Source organism: Pezoporus wallicus, unplaced genomic scaffold (assembly GCF_028554395.1).
Source record: "Pezoporus wallicus isolate ANWC-B61680 ecotype Strahan unplaced genomic scaffold, APGP_CSIRO_Pwel_v1 scaffold_3294, whole genome shotgun sequence".
Lineage (NCBI taxonomy): Eukaryota > Metazoa > Chordata > Aves > Psittaciformes > Psittacidae > Pezoporus > Pezoporus wallicus.
In genome coordinates this window covers 4498048-4513456 of record NW_026635478.1, presented here as the reverse complement: position 1 = coordinate 4513456, position 15409 = coordinate 4498048, and the positions used below count along the sequence as shown (strand labels likewise).

The following is a 15409-nucleotide window of genomic DNA, read 5'->3' as shown; positions in this document are numbered from 1 at the left end:
TCAGACTGTGCTCACTCTCCTCTTCGATTTTCTTTTTAATGTCTCCTGCTTTGCCCTAAGGTAGGTTCAATAGTAGAAGTACAGGAAAAGAGCAGTGAGGTTGAGAACGTAGAGAACTGCACTGTTGAAGCCATCAGGGGACAGGCATTCTGTGAAGAGGTTGTAGGAAGAATGAGCAACAGTGGCTACAAACTGGGGCTGGAAGAGGGTGAAAAAAGAAGCAGCCAGATTAGGTAGCCTACATGAGACGTACCTCAATTGACCATTAGGGCCATCGTAAATAGTATCACAACATACCAGTAGTGTCCTCAACCTTAGTGTTACCTGTTTGCCTCTTCTGACATCCCTGAAATCTTGCCTTTCAAGCCCATCAGTGTTTTCCCAACATGAAAGCATGCCACATGTCCCCCAACCATTGAGGCTTGCCCACTGCTGCAAGGAGCAGGTTTGGAATCTAGCCTCTTCTGCCTAGAAAGAGACCACTGCCCTTGTGCCACTTCTCTGCCATAGGCCAGTAGCTGAGATCATGAAATATGGAAATTAGAGGTGGAAGACTCCTCTTCCCAAGAGTTAAGCAGGCTATTATACCCAGAACTATCTTGATTGGTATTTTAGCTTACAGGGAGGAACTACAGATGCTACTTTTATTCATTTAAACATTAATCCTTTTTTTTATATTTTACTAAGTCTCCTGTCTCAATATCCTTAAGCAATAAATGTTATGTGCCAAAAGTATGTTATATAAAAAATTTATTTCCTGTGCTATGTTTTGCATTACAAATATCTTTTAGTTTCATGCAATGCTTTCTTGTTCTGCTTTTGCCATTCAGGACAAGTAAGAATTCTGGACCAGTCTTCAGTGCACATTATTTTGCATGTACCCTAGCTCTACTTCCTCTTCTCTGGTCTGGAACATTGTTTTTATGCCCTACCTTTGAAAAAACACAGGTTGTCAAGGATCTGCCACCTCTTCAGAGACGAGGGAAAGAAAATCCAAAGGGATTCTCTACAGAAAGAGTAAAACTCACATATTTTTCTTTAACCCATCTCTGTTTGCCTGCAGTGAGACATACTGTTCCTTTTTGAAGAAACAGAATGAAGTTTTTTCAATCTCTGGCCTACCAAGAATCCAAAGTTCCCTCAAAACACCTCTCAAAAGCAAGCTGTATTTTCAGGGGATCCAGAGGGGAAAAGGATTCCATATACAACAGAAAAGGGAGGAAACTAATTGCTAATTTTTCTCTCTCCTTCCCATTACAAAGGTGGGGGCTTATTATTTAATACAGTCACTGCAGGCCTTTTGCTAGTTGTCTGAGAACACCATTCAGAGTAGGTCACCTGTCAGTTGACCTCTCATAATGGTGCACAGGGACACATGAGGACATTTTCATAGGCACCAAACAGAAAGACTTGAGCCAGTGAGGTGACAGAGGCAGACAGTAGGTATCATCACACACAACATACAGACATGCAGAGGTTAACACAATAAACTAATTACCAGCTGCATGATGCCTAGGTAATGCTTCTGCCATAGGTAATGGTTCATCTGCGGTCCCACGCTGACCAGGATATAATAGCCTGTAGATGTACAAATGAGTTTAGCATCCCAAGAAAGAAGGCTGAGTAGTAAAGAAGTCAGGATGAACAAGACACATAAACCATTCAAGACTAACCTATTCAAGACTAACTCTGTGATGAGCTCACAACCACTCTGATGATGCTTTCAAAATAGATCATATTATCCCTATGCAAAAACCTTCAATCCAGACTCTACCTAGGAAGCATGCCATATTCTCCATTCTCCTTTCAGCATATATCCATCCCATGTCTAGTGTTCAGAGACAAAGTTTGAAAGGCAGAAGAGACAATTCTTGATCTTCTGACCTAAGCATTTCATACCACTCTGGTGTCAAGGCGATGCAGCCAAAATGGCTTCCCCCAAAAAGGAGTACCAGAGCATCTTGTATAGGGCATACCTACAGTGGCTTAGTATTCAGATGCTTCTCTTTCAGTGGAGCAAAAAGGAGAAGCAGTCTGGATATGGACCAGAAAGTGAGCGAGGACTACGCTGAATACAGAGCAGGAAAAAGAGATCCAGAACCTGGGCTGCAGCACCAGGCCCAGCTGAATGCAGAGCAATGAAGCACTGGTTTGGGTGGAGTTATATACGGACCTTGTATAGGATGTTATTGTTTCTGTTTGGACACATTCTGTTGCCACATTCTTGTTTTGGATGAAGCAGTGGGTATAGCAGTCTAAATAGCCCAAAGAGCTGAGCAGATGGTATCAATTGAAATGCACATTGTTTTCACACCTTTGGAACTAGGTGAACTTTCTACCTGCCAGTCAGCCCATCTGCAGCATATATTCTATCTCCACACCACAAGAAAAACTGAAAAACAAGGTGTCTGTGGAAGCATACCTTGTCCTCCATGAACATATTTGACCCCTGAGCACCAGCTGAACAGCATAGTACCATGATGGTACCTGTGCAGAAAAGTCACCTGTTCTTGCTTCTTGCACAGGATAAAGAAAACCTGAAAGAAGACAGACAAAGGAAAATCTTGAGATGATGTGTTTAAAAAATAATGAATGATAATAAAATAATAAATGATAATAAAAAATAGATTATAATAAATGATAATAATTAATGGTGATTCTGAATCTCCCAAACAGATTTCCTCTGTTGTTGATAAAAACTAGTGAAATTCCACACATGGGATAGATCTCACATTGTCTGGAACAGGGAGTAACTGGGAGACAGAATTTCTTCCACAGAGCCTCAGCTGTTTTTACCTTTGGATTCAGGTCTCAAGGTCCAAAGAGGACACATCTGAGCTCTGACAGAGCTTCTATACAGTTTGCAGCTGCTTGGGTCTAGGTCCTTTTCAGGACATAGATTAGATGTTTACTGGTACCAGACAATGATCCACAGAAAAGGTGCTGTGCTGAATGTCTAAATCCTTCCAGAGTTTGTATTAGTAAAGAGAGTGGTTTTGGCAGATGAACACATGTTGGGTCACTGTATTTCAGTGACCACATGCACACACACATAACAAAAAGTGAATCTGCTTTCTGGGGACTCAGGACTGGCAAAAAGCTGCTTTTGTTGCTGATGAAAACAGAGGATTCATCAACCCATTGGCCTAGAAGGGCTGCACAAGCTGACTCACTTTTCAGACAGTGCATTGTCAACTTATGCCCCAAAGAGCACTAGACTGAAGTCTTGTTTTAGGATACAATTTATTCTTACTGGTCAAACAGAGAGGTAGGATTCCTTTGCTAGTTCAGTCATTTAATGAGTTTGTTTATAATACAGGAGGCCTGAATACAAGCTATAAAATGGTACTATCTTCAGGCGAACTTTCAGTTTCACATGGGACACAAACCTTTAACCCACAACTTTGGCACCAAAAATACCACCTCACGTATTTTTACATTTGCAGTTTATTTACTGTCCAACTAAACACTATTATTCAGCCAGACAGGCAATGGAATATCCTATCTGGCAGCCTTAATCAGCTAGCAACTAAGATTTTGGGGGGAACCATCTGGCAATACCCAAGATTAAAGCTTCTTCTGTAGCACCATGATTAGGAGGGAACACCCACCCACAGAAAGGGTGCTGGGGAGGGAATGTGTGCAGCTTCTGGGACAGAGACAGGCAAACTGGACAGCAAAGATTCTTTTCTTTTGGAAAGCAGTATGATAACCAGTGGTGATGCTGGACTCGTGCAGGCCAAATGCTGTCAAAACCCAGCATGCTTGGAGCTGAGTCCTCTTTTTTAACAGTATCAGCCTTATTCCCACAAACAGGCAGAGCAGAACACGTGAAAACAGCATTTACTGAAAAGCATCAACGAAATCAATACAGGATCAACCGAGGACATTAGCTTTTGGCACCTTGCCCCTTTCTGACAAGGAAGTGATTTGTTTACAGCAGCAGTCCCGCTACAGAGCCGAGCCCTCCTTACCTTATCGAGCAGCACGATGACTTTGGGAAAGAACCACCAACACACTCTTGCCATCTTCTGGGCAACACAAGGAAACGCTGTTAGACCTCAAAGCAAAATCACTGCTCAGTCTCACCACTTGAGATTGTCAACTATGCACTATGTGAACGCTGCCCACTTGGGATCCACAGCAAAAGGGAAAACCTAAGGGGCTCTTTTATAGCTGTTGTTTTTCTTTTTTTTTTTTCCTTTTTTTTTTTCTCTGGTATGGGAGGAAGAAATGCACTTAGGGTTGCTTTGGCTCTCATATGGTTGGTTCACTACGGTGCTTGCCCTTTGAGAAGGCAAGAGTGAGCTGCTCAGAAACTGTTTCTAGCCCGTTGGCTAGTACCTGAAAAAAAAAGAAAAGAAAATATTCATGCTTGCATCTGCTCAAAGCCTGGTTATATCTGGAAGCAAAACATAATAGCTCTGAATTCAAACAGCCAAAACTTATGCAGCATTTTGGAAAGCTGAAGCTGGTGGGACCCAGCCCCCTCTGGGATGAACAGATAAGGAATAGTCTTAGCCAAATCCCTCTGCTAAAACAAAATGTTGAATATGATTTATGCCATGCAAAGTTGAGGGCACAAAAATCAGTTTTCATGTTGGTAGTGGTCACCCAGAATCCTTATATAGTCAATGGACAGAGGCAATTTCAAAGGCAATTTGCGTTATATATATTGGACTTCAGATGGTAGCATCACCTTCAGCCCAGTGATCAAAGAGGGAACTTAGATGGCTATGTTGACTAAGATTATTAATTTATAGAGAGCTAAAGCAAAGTGGAGCTGTTGAAGCAATTGAATGAAATAGATTTAAAGCAACAAACAGGACTAAAAGCCTCTTTAGGCATGCAAATAGCTATTTATGAGCTGAACAATCTACACGTCCATGGGAGGAGGAGGGCCTAAAGTAAGCTTTGTATAGAACTGTACCCTCATTCCTAGTTCACTTCGGCTGTTATCCACTGGTTGGCACCGATAACTGTAGTCATCCAAAACTGAAGTTACCAGAAGCTGAAACAAAAGGAAAGAGAGATCCATTTTCTGTTAAATGCCATCTATTGCAAGAAGATGTGCATATTAATGCTAAGGTCTCAATGCTAGGGTATCAATCTAGTACTCACTGACAGAAAATCTGTGTAATTTATAGAGCTGAGCAAATAATAATGGTCTAAAACAAAGTACTTCACATCCTAGTGAGAATCTGAAAAAGAGAATTTGGCCTGGGCATTTTTGTAACTCTTTATGTGATAAGTGGAGTGCTCAGAAATGCTTCAGCAGGAACACTGAATGTGAGGCTCCAGAAACTCTGTGAAAATACACTAATTTCCTCTGCAAAACTCCCATACTGTTTTGTTTTGGCTGGTTGCATTTCAATATTAATTGGAAAGCCAAAAACTGGACCAAGCAACCAGTATAACTGAGCAACCAAGGACAGACAAGAAATTTTCACATCTGTCCTCAGATCAAGTAGTAGTTGCTAAAAAGAAATTTGCAATTTGCTTTAACTAAATGTAACAATTGTGTTATAAACTAAAAGGGCAAATTCGTTAACATCATAATGTTTCTCAAACCTATTCGTCCATATTCCCCTGAAGAATTTCCAGTGGCCAACATAAACTAGGGAAAGGCTTATTCAATGAGAACAAGCAGAAAACAATGTCACCAATACCCGTAGCAGCAGGAAGCTGCAGTGTGTTTCGCACTCTTGGAGAGGAATGCATAAGTCTGGGAAAGCAGTTTTCATTCTCAGAGACAGGTCCCTCACCAGCGAGACCCAATACAAAACAAGGAGATTCGACTCCCTCCATACACTCTGTGTTTCTTTGGGAGATCTGAATTTCAATATGCTCATTCAGGAACCTTTCAATGTTAATTTTATGAACAAGAGGAAGACTGAGAAGTGGGAGGAAATGAGGTATGCCTTGGAAATAATGCTTTCAACAGAGCAATACTGCTTCTGTTGTGTCAAAACATAACCCATGTCCAAGTTGGCTCTTACTCCCTTCATTAGAGTCCATCAGCATAGGCTGTTGAAATAGCTCTGGCTTTCAAATGTTTCCTGGATGCTTACCTAGGAGCCAATCCTGTCTCCTCACCTCTTAAAACATGTAGCCTGATAATGTCATCATGGCTAGATTGTAGGCAATCAGCAGGCCTCACAGCTTCAGTGATTTCCACTGATGCATGTAGAAGGGTTCCAGTGCCACAACAAAGAGGCAAAGGAGGTGTAACTGGAAGTGAAGAGTGAAGAGTGAAGAGACCCATGACCAGGGCCATGGGTCTGTTCATGGATCTGAAAAGCAAAACACACAGCCAAAGCTGGCACATCTCATACACTGTACAGCAGATATATTTAATAACTTTTCTTTATGCTCTCTGGCAAAAAGAAAACTGGTATCACATGCATCTGTACAAAGCAGTGCCACAGTCCTCCTAATACCCTGGAGCTCTATGTGCCAGACTCCACTTTTCATGGAGGCTTTAAGCACATTTGAGTTGGGACTGTACTATTAGAAGACTGCTCTGCTGAGCACCAGCATTCTGCAGCACAGGAGAGAACAGACCTTTCCTGTCATGAGCTGGAGCCCTCACCACAGGCTGCAAGACTGTCCCACACACAGGTGAAAGAAGTAGGTCAGGACACATGCAGCAGGGATGCACTGAACAAACCAAACTGTTCCTGGCTTTTCAGGAGTGCAGATCTTTACAGCTAAATAATAAAACTGTTTCAACCACTGGTGCTATTTCCTTCCTGCCCCACAATGCTCAGGACTGTGCTTAGGAAATGCCACTTCACTCAAAAATGACACAATGCTTCTCACTGATAAAACTGCTCTTCATTTCTATACCAAAGGGAAGCTTAACAGATTATCTGCCATGCCACCTCTTCCTAATTCTGCCCTATCCCTGACCCAAAGAAATGCAGGACACATTAAACCTGCCAAAGCATCCCAGTTCCCATTCATGCTTTCTTCTCCTATTCCCGTTGTGGTCACTGCTCTGTTAAACTCTCTCACCATCTCCATTTGCTTCCTGACCTGCCAGTCCCAAGCCCTGATCCCTCTCACTGTTGCAGCCCCAGCATCCTTGCTGAAGTCCTCTGTTGAATTTTAGTTCTTGGATCAATGGTGGGTCCATGGGCCTCAGGGTATTTTTTTTTTTTTTTAGGGTCCACATGACTCTGTTAATCCCCACCCCTTCTAAACTTCCCAGTTCTTTACTATTAGTGCTATGGTCTGTGTCAAGAGCTCTTTGATATTCCACTTCTGGATTTAACAGGCAGTCAGAAGTCCCAAAACTCAATTTAGACTCTCATCTGAAATTCAAGTTCTGAAACATTTCAACCTGAGTACTGTGCCCCATGTCTTGCTCCTGTCAAAGCCACCATGCAAGCTTGCCATTCTACCTTGATGCAATTTTGTGGCTTTTCCTTATATCCAGGTATCCAACAGAGCCTTGTGGGACCAAAGTGGACCTGTAGAATCTCTAACTATTAAAGACTTGAAGTCTCCTAACTGCAAAAATGTCAAATTGAGGAGTAGTTTCTGTCAATATTTCATAATTGCTTTTACTAACATCACAAGGAGTTTAAACCTCAAAATATTAACTCTTTGGTCTACTAAGCTTTCCCATGACACATGAATATATACCTTTTAAAAAATTTCTGTTTCTTTAATATTCCAGGCTTAACAGGCAATCCTGAGCACATACTGCTCATCCTGTCACGAGCTGGTTGTAGATTGAACAGAAAGCTGCTAAGAGTTAGCTCTGGGCAGGGGAAATCCCCCATGCCTTCATTTCTTACAGCTGGAAGTGTCCCTGAGATGTATTTCAAGACTCAAGGGAAGTTTGTGATCATGGAGAAGGAAAAGTGAAAATCAGCCTAGTGAAAAAATGAGGATCATGATCCTTATAGGTTTGTTCTTCGTGATCATGCCATTTGTGTGGAAATTCCTATTTAAGACAGAAACTCTACTTACCTCCACTTTCAAGGACCCAGTTATAGAATTCCTGAGTTTTCTGCCAAGTTGGAGCCATCACAAGTTCTGGAAAGAAATTAAAATTAGCATCTCCCAGAAGAGGTTAACCCCATTTATCCTATCCTTGACTGAGTTTTGAATAAGTCGGCTCCTAAGTCAATGGCTCAGGACCACAGGTAATGAAAATAGTTTGCTCTCTGTTGAAGTTAAAAAGTTGGGCCAGGATTAGTCATGTTTAAAAAAGGAGGGAAGAGAACCCCCCTGTAATGATTAGCTGTTTAACTGCTATTTCCAGATTTTGGTATTCTATTGAAGTTTCACCTCTAAAAATACTCTGAGAAGCTGCATACGAAATGCCCAAGCCAGGAGCTTTTTGCACCTTGTTGGGAAATCAACCACGTGATATTTTTTGTAAAGCAGTGTAGGCACAACATTCATGCAAGGACACACACCCGGTGGCACAACTGCATCCTTCTGCAGACGTTTGTGGAGATTCACAATGCTACCAGGCAGTTTTGGATAAATTCAGGACTGCTGCTGCTCCAGAGATGTCAGCTGAGCTGTGTTGGTTGTTTGGCTTTCTGAGGCCTAGTATATACATTAAGGTTGTTTTTCTTTATATTGTATATATTTTATAATAGGGTATAGTAAAATAGAGCACTCATATAGAGTATGATGCTCCTCCTCTTCCCTTCTTTCCTTTAGCAGGAAGACCTTTTCAATGGCATTTAGAAGTTCATCTAGAAAACACTTAACTGCAGTTACTTTCAACAGCTTCTGTTATCTGCCCTAGTTCTCTCCATTAGCAAATACACAGGACCAGTTTCCTCCCAGTTTCATCTCCTCCTGGTGCTGAGAAAAGCACATTTTCTCCTTTGACTTCTCATAGACTGATGACTGCAAGGTGCTTAGGCCTCCTTTGGACCTGCTCACTCCTCTCCTATGTCCAGTGGGTCCCTGCAGCACAGTAGCTTGTGCATTACACAGCAGGGAAAACTGTAGCCTAATATAACACCTCTTATACTGGTACAAATGTGTTTTAAGAAGCTTTATGAATATAAACAGTTTCTTAATACCTACTCGACATAGTTCTGCCAGAACTACAAATGCATGGAGCATGCCTGGCACCGTTTACCAGCTGTACTTTTGACTTTGCACATCTGGATAAAACCTATTAAAATTAACACAGTTTTTTTGTATCCCAGTTGTATACAGATTTATCCTGGTGAAATATAGCAAGCATCAAAAGTTGCGATACCTACACCTCCCTGTCTGAAGACCACACAGACCGACATAAAACTGCACACACAGCATTGTGTCGGTGACAGAAGCATACTTGCACAAATTTCTCCCCTGCAGTCAGTCATTGCAGTCAAACCCCTTTTTGGTGTGTTTCTCCAACACTTACCCCGAGACCCCCAGCACAAGCACGTTTCATACGCATCCTCACACAGACACCCACCCTTGTAATCCGGGCAGGATCTACCAGCAGGGGGATTAGTCAGTGATTATCAGCTGGCTCAGAGTGAGTCCAGCAGGGATTTCATATAGTTACATGCCCCCAAACACCCATAAGCACTCCAGCTCACTTCCTTTGCTTTCCTCAAACTGTATTGAACAGGAAAACCCAGGAAGCAGGAACAGACTTACCCCAGCAGAGCCTGGATTTGTGCCTCCCTTCCTTCAGGGGTGTCCTCAGCATACAGCCGCTGCTCCTTTCGCTCTGGGTGCATGTGGCAGCAAAACAAGAAGCTGCAAGAGTGTGTGCCAGTAAAGCAGGCACTGTGCTCAGCTTTCTTCTCTGCAAGTGAGGTGAGTACATCAGCTGCTGGGTCTCACACAGATGTGGTGGATCTTCACACCTCTTAAGCACAATTCAGAGTCTCCTCGTGGTACCCACCAGAAAACCACCAGGCCCCATGGTGTTATCTCATAACTTTGCCAGAGCAGAGGTTACATCACATACTCTTCCCCCTCCCTCTCTTGACTCCCCACATGATGTATCAGATATAGGGACTGGAAAGAGGAGGAAAATTAATGTGGAAAAGGACTGGGATTCCACAGGAGTGAACCACTGACCTTTAGTGTCATGCTTGGGAGCCTGGCCAAGTGGGAACCAGGACAGCATTTCTTCTGCAGGTTTCTTCAGGACATGTCGTGACAGCTTTTCAAACAGTAAAAGATGAGGAATCATGCCTGGACAAGACCCTGGAAAATAGTCTGTTTGGAACACTCCTTCAGCCCATCACAAGGGGCTGTCAACGAGCCTTTTATGTGCCCAAAATGCATCCAAACCACAAAATGAGGGAACAGAGAATGGTGGGAATACCAACCCACTCACTCACTGAGGGAAGACAGAGCAAACTCAGCTGGAGTCACCCTTCATATCAAGCCTCTATTCCTAGGGAATCTGCATTTAATTTTTTTTTAAGATCTATGAAACAAGTTTGAGGAGTTTGTTGGTGATGTGAGGTTTCCCCTTCTGTTTATTTCTGGCAACCGTAGCAAGGAAAGACATAGAGAGCCTTAGTCAGCAGTGGCTCAAGTCAGTAACTAAAGTGCATGTGATTCCGTGCCATGAGGAGGCACCTGTGCAGAACCAGCACCCTGGCCCCATCCCACCAAGAAACAACAGAAACCCAAGTGATGGGGCTCTGCTTGGTCACCTGAGGTGTACCTGCATCTGGGTATAGATATGCTCTCTTATTTTCCCAGTGGTCACAGCTTATCAGAAAAACTCTGAAAAAAAAGTGGGTAGTGTCATACCTTGTACCACTGCGTTGTGTCTGTCACCAGATACATCACAAGCACTTCTGAAGGGCAAAACACCAAAGATTAGCTTTTGAAAGCAGGATAATTAGACATACCATATGGTAGTAATTTTTCATTGCAACACATCGCTTGTTGATGCTGCTGGACAACTACTGTGTTTCCATGACTTGTGGAAGCTATAAAAGAAATTAAACAGATACTTTTGGAAAAGGTGATTTGGTTGTGGGGTTTGCATGTGGTGGTGGGGTGAGAAAGGCAACCCAGTTTAGGAGAAGGTTTGACTGACCTTTGGTATCCTATTAGTTGTGTTTTCTGATACAGATTGCTGTTGATTTAGGATCAAGGAGACAATGACAGTAAAATATACATACCATTTTTTTACTTCCTATAAAGTCCCTTTCTCAAAGTTTTTAATTACTCATTAACCAACAGTTTTCATCTCTAAAGTTTTGGTGCTCAAGTCCTTGAAAATATTTGGTGATTTATCTGTGTGAACCAGTGGAGGTAATGTATCAGACCAGCCTTTTCTATCTGTCAGTTATGTGTAGATGGGACTGAATTTTATTACTCTTATGTGGTAACTTTAAGTAATGTTTGTTGAGCTATTTAGACTGATTATGAAACTCGGAATTACAGACAAAATTTTTCCATCAAGCATTTTTACCCTGGTGAAAAAAATTCAAAGTGAATTTTCTCAGGCATGTTTCATTTGGGGCAAATTTCTTTATAGTTCATGTAAACTGATTTTTTTTTTTTTTTTTAATACCGTGAAGCATATTTCAGTTTTTAAAAACCTGCCCTGTTCTTGAAGTATTCCCAGTGGTACTGTTGCAGATGTTCACTAGCATGGCTGGCAGACGGAGAGATGACATCAGTAACATGGTACTTTTACACTCCAAGAATGGGTGTCCTTTGATGGATGTCAGTACAACTGTGAGGGCAGCTCTGTAGGGACCATGCACAAAAGCCATTGGGGCTTTCAGTTTCATCAAAAGCTTAACAGAAAAAAACATTGCTCCTTCACTGAAATAGTATTAGGGGAGCTATGACTGCCAAAGTGAATTGGGCTTTTCATTCAGTGGCTTGTCAAGAAAAAAAGGTATTGCAGGAACGTGGATTACAGCCATAGTAACAAGCAATTCAGTTACATACAGTATGTGACAGCTCAGAAAAGTTAATCAGAAATTGAAAAGATTGCATATTACTATTTCAAATCCCGGGTATCTCCTGCTTGTAACATAGGTGTTTGATACAAAACCATTATCAATAACAAATACCAACAGCAAAATAATTCTGACAGCTTCTAGACAATGTGGGTTTTGCTATTTTGTCCTCTGATTGCTGTTGCTTCCTAATACTAAAAGCACAAGTTAATAAAACAGACCTACTTCAATATTTGAGAAAGACAAGGAGCAGTGGGCCAGTTTCATCTGGATATCACAGCTACATCATAGTGATGCTTTCAACACCATAGCAGAGGCTTATCAGATCTGACATGCCTGTTTGCTTTGCTTTTCCTCCATACACTTCATAGAAAGGAGATGTATGGTGGTACACATCTCAAGTCTTAAAACCTCATGGGTTCTAACCTCATCTCTTGTAGCAATGCTCTTTGTAGCTGTGAGCAATTTAACTATCTCTCTTAGGGTAGCATGCTTTAGTGGTCAGTGTCCCTGCCCATGGCAGGGGGGTTGGAACTAGATGATCTTAAGGTCCTTTCCAACCCTAACTATTCTATGATTCTGTGATCAAATTGCTTATGCACTGTAAAACTTTATTTTAATATAGGTAAAATTGCTTAAAAAATCATGTTGTTGCATCAAGTTTAAGACCTATTTTTTTGCTTTTCCAATCTTAAACCGTTCTATGTTATTATTTCAGTCAGCCACTGAATCCAGGTGAAGTCCTATAGGGCAGGAAAGTTTCAGATGCAATATCCTGTTTATGCTCATTTCCACAGTGTTACAAAAGAATAAGCCATGCTCATACAATGCCAATAACCAACGTTAAATCTGCCAGTAAAAAAAAAATGACTAAGTTTACCAATCAAGCAAACTGACTTTTTTTATCAGCTTCTAAACTTCAGGGATGCATGGGGTGATACTGAAAGCAGTGAAAGACAATATCTCTTCTGCAGCAGAAGAAACCTTTAAGTGTTATCACCAGCCTGCTGAAATGAACAAAACATCAAATAATAGCAGGAGGAATTTCAAGCTGGGTCAAAGAATATTTAATCAGTTAAGTCACCACAGCACACCTTTTAAGACCTGAGGTGACCAGATACCCTCTAATCTTACATATACCTGGCCCTTGAAAACCTTGAATGGCATCAAATTCACTTCATGTGTAATTTAGCTGAACCAAACATCTTAACTGTTCTTTGCACACAGGTATTCATATGCAGATATTTAAAATTATTTGTAACTTATGTACAAAACTTAGGCCACCTGACCAGGAATGAAATCCAAAGGAATATGTGCACCACTAGTTTGCAAGATACATCTCAGGTGGCAGCTTTCCTGACTAGCTTCATCTGGAATGGAGGGTTCTGGAGCTGGAGAAAGGTTTCAGTAAGTTGTAAATGTCAGAGCTGTGGATGCAACAGCACAGGAAAGAAGGAAAAACAAAAAAAACCAAACCTCTCATATCTACATCTGCCCTTTGCTAAAAAGGTCTAAAGCCACTTATGGGATAACATACCTCCTAGGGTGAGTGCACCTGGGTCATGAGAAGTGAAAGGACAGGATCAGATTTTCAACACTACCAGCAAATGAAGCACTACCTTGCTCCTTGGCAAGACTGTCCTCCAAAGAAAATTCTGAACTTCTGAAATGGCATATTCATGAGCATATTTGTCAAGAGAAGTTTCTGTAATCTCCCCTACTACACAATCTTTAACAATCACGTCAGCTTTCAACTGCTAACAACAGAAATAAACAACAGCTGGTTTTATGAGTACTCTCTCAACAATGGCTAGCATCATAATAGATGTTTTTACATCAGTAGAATTTCCTAAAAAATAAGAATTGAATGACTTGGCTTGTTTTGCTAATATGGAATTACCAACTCATATATATTTCTAGAGAAATACAGTTATTTCAGGTGACAATCAACCATCACTAAAACAGTCTGAAAACCTAAACAAACTTTTCAGTGTACCTGGGTCTAGTTCACAAACCTCTTGTGCATGAAAAAAAAACCAAACTCATACCTACTTAGAGCAAATAGAAGCCTTTAAGATGCACAGTGAAGTAGTTTAAGAAGCTCCTTCTGGCATAGGGTTTCTCTTTCTTGATTGCCTCATTTATATACCATGCAACCAATTGCACAGACCTTAGACGGTTTGGCAGTGACTACAGGAAGAAAGGTTTTGGCAGAAGTACTGAGCAGCCTGTCTCTATGCACAGGACTGAAAGATTGCAGCAGCTCTTGTGTAAAGTATCTTCTCTCATTACGTGCTTTTGCGACTGAACACCAGTCTTGGTTGTCGGAGTCTGAAACATCCCTGTCTGAAAAAATGAGTTCCCAAATGACTTCTAGGTCTAGAGAACTCAGAAACCTTTGAATTTAATGTCAAAATCTACTGATCATTCGTCATGTCTTGAATCAGTATTGTTTCAGACTCAGACTGTGACTGCTAAGGAAGAAGTGACTTAATGCTGATTCCAGCCATCATTCAAAAACCTCACAGAAATCAGCTGAAAAAAATGTCTTATTAAAAAAAAAAACAACAAAACCAAAAACAAACAAACAAAAAAAAACCCCAACCAAAACAAAAAACCACCAAAACCAAACCAAAACCCAAAATTTCAGCATTTATGGATGGTAACAGCAACAAGGTTTTTATGCTGAAATCTTGGCCAGAACTGAGAAGCAAAAAGAAAGAAAAGGTGAAACTGATGAGCTTTCATTTAGACATTAGGCTGGGGGTTATCTCACCTTGTTTTATATGCCCAGTTCTGAACTAGTTACTGCAGGACTCAGCACAGAGAAATAGGATTCTCTAGTAACCTACTTATCTGCCTTAACTTAGATGTCTGTCTTAGAAAGGAGTTGCTCTCCAGACGTGCCACTCTCCATGTGCTATAGAAGGAATTATTGATCATAGAATTGTAGAATATTTTGGGTTGGAAGGGACTGATGATGAACTCTGAATCAGGGCAAAAAAAAACTGCAGGAAGGAATCCCAATCCAAAGAATGGCAGGAATATTGTTTTAGTCCTAGAGCTTTACAAAGCACACAGAATGAAACAGTTTGTTCAGAGCTTCTCGTATAAGCAGCATAGTCTCCAAAACCAGACCTCATAGCATTTAAAATATGCATGAACCACGGGCAGAACATACATTTAATTGCTGCTGCAAGTAGTGCAGTATCCACATAATAAGACTACAGTGAAGTAGTGATCTGCAGCTAATCTGGGGTTATTTTATCCAAAATTATGACCTCTATCTTGTTTTCCCATCTGAAATCATGGGAATACAAAACCTTTATAAACCTCAATCTTTGTAATACTTGAGTGTTTCCGTTCTTTTGGGAATTTTCCTGTTCCATTTCACTCCCACACAAAACCACCAGCAGCACTGAACTGAGAAATTAATTTTGACCAGCTGTTCCTATCTGAGGGAAAGTACATAATAGCACTTGTCACTGAGCATC

At 41.2% G+C, this 15409-nt stretch overlaps 1 pseudogene; it reads right to left on the bottom strand.

Moving 5' to 3' along the window:
* Positions 1-9564, bottom strand: LOC130610918 (elongation of very long chain fatty acids protein 4-like; annotated as a pseudogene).
* Positions 9565-15409: the final 5845 nt, after the last annotated feature.